Source organism: Trachymyrmex cornetzi, unplaced genomic scaffold, assembly GCF_001594075.2.
Source record: "Trachymyrmex cornetzi isolate Tcor2-1 unplaced genomic scaffold, Tcor1.1 scaffold2155, whole genome shotgun sequence".
Taxonomy (NCBI): Eukaryota; Metazoa; Arthropoda; class Insecta; order Hymenoptera; family Formicidae; genus Trachymyrmex; species Trachymyrmex cornetzi.
Window position 1 is genome coordinate 1 of NW_017296798.1, and position 1,909 is coordinate 1,909.

Here is a 1,909-nt window from a genome sequence, read left to right on the forward strand (position 1 = left end):
ATTTTTCAATAAAACTGTTTTTTAAATTTATTTTCAGTTAGATGTAGAACATCACTTTGTGGAAGTGCTTTATACTTTTGGTCAAGGATGTATTATATATAAGGTAAGTCCTTCTAGTAATCTAGTTTATTGGAAAGACTTACTTTGAGTCCCTGAACGTTCAATAAATTTTCCTCTGGCACGATTACGTTGTCCATTAGAATCATGCCGGTGATGGACGTTCTTAGAGAAAACTTCTCTTCAATCTTTGGGGTAGACAACCGATCTCCCGCAGCTTCTCTCTCGATGACGAACCCATGGATCTGACCGTCATCACATTTCGCCCATACTATCAACACATCGGCGACAGGCGAGTTTGTGATCCTAAACGAGATTCGACAGTCTGACCTTTGCGCTCAATCGTGAAAGAAACGATGGAAAGTACTAACCATGTTTTGCTGCCGTTCAATTTGTAGACCTTTTTATCGGAGTCGTAAATGGCTCTAGTCTCCATGGCTCCAAAAAACCTGGGTCACTACCATGATTGGGCTCCGTCAAGCCAAAACAACCAATCTTTTCTCCGGAAACTGAAATACACTTTGAAAGCTATCGTCCACAACTCCAACGGTAATCGTCATTCAATCAATTTTACTAGCAAACTTATACAATTGTATTAATTAATCTAATTGTCGATCTAATTTTCATAAGTAATGTAAAAATTAAATATTTTATTTCCGCTTTGTTTCTTATAGTTATCGAAAATAAATAATTATATAAAATTTTAGAACCTGGTAATTTTTTAATACAATTTAGAATAATAGTCTTACACAATTTAGAATAGTTATTAATTATCTTGTATCTAAATAATATATGATTTTCACAACAATAGAGAAATTTTTACTTCTGTTGTTAGGGATAACAGATTTATAATAATTTAATATTTACAACTTCAAATCGTTGATGACTATATGGTTTATATATAAAAGAACATATTAATTAGTCAGTCAAGCAAACAATATGTGAGGTATATTCTCCAACTATGATTGATCCTTCATCACGATAACTATTATTGTTATTAATTCTATAATTATTATTATTTAATAATAATTACTAATTATATGTTTTCATTAAAACTTGCGTTGTTTTTATTCCCCCCTTTTCAATAATATTAATTTATTCTCAAAGCTATTGTATTAATTATATACTAATTATACGATTTAGAAATTAGAGAACGTAATACTACCCTAGAATTCTATCCTAAGAAACGCTTGAACGCACCCATTTTAGGTAGAAATCGTTCTTTTTGAGCATCGCTGCCGAACATGTAGATCGCACCGATCGAAAGAGAGGATTGCACCGAGAACGCCGATCGATACCCGCTGTCGATTTTCTCAATTTCCCTGGCGAGGAGCCCGTAAGCCACTGAGGACACCCCGGCGCCGCTGTAGCCCTTCATAGTGCAGCCCAACACCGAGCTGTCCCATCTGCTTTACAATCTCCCGATCGAAGTGTTCCTTTCGATTAGCCTCGATCACGTTCGGCAGGAGCTGCTCCTGGCAGTAGGAACGAAACTGATCCCTCATCAGGATTTCGTCCTGTGTCAATAACTCTAGATCGAATGGATCCTCCCAATTGAAGGCGGCTGACCCACGAAATTCAATACAAATTTCAATATAAATTTTCAATAAAAGATCGATCGAAATTATACGCTGTTTGAATTAATTTTTAAGATGACCCTGACGAAAACTATATTAAAGTTTTATTCTGATTTAAAGTTGTGTAAAAGTGAAGTGCAAATATTTCGAATTGTAAAATACATTTTTATTTAACAATACAATAAAATGTATTGACAATTTTACGGTTTAACTAATTTTTATATTTATATTAAACACATTTACGTCAATTTGTGTATGACAACTTTAATGTTTAT

The 1,909-nt window shown here is 33.9% G+C and overlaps 1 pseudogene; it reads right to left on the bottom strand.

Annotated features, from left to right (window-relative positions):
• Nucleotides 1-143: 143 nt before the first annotated feature.
• On the bottom strand, nucleotides 144-1,621 carry LOC108760065 (glutaryl-CoA dehydrogenase, mitochondrial-like; annotated as a pseudogene).
• Nucleotides 1,622-1,909: the final 288 nt, after the last annotated feature.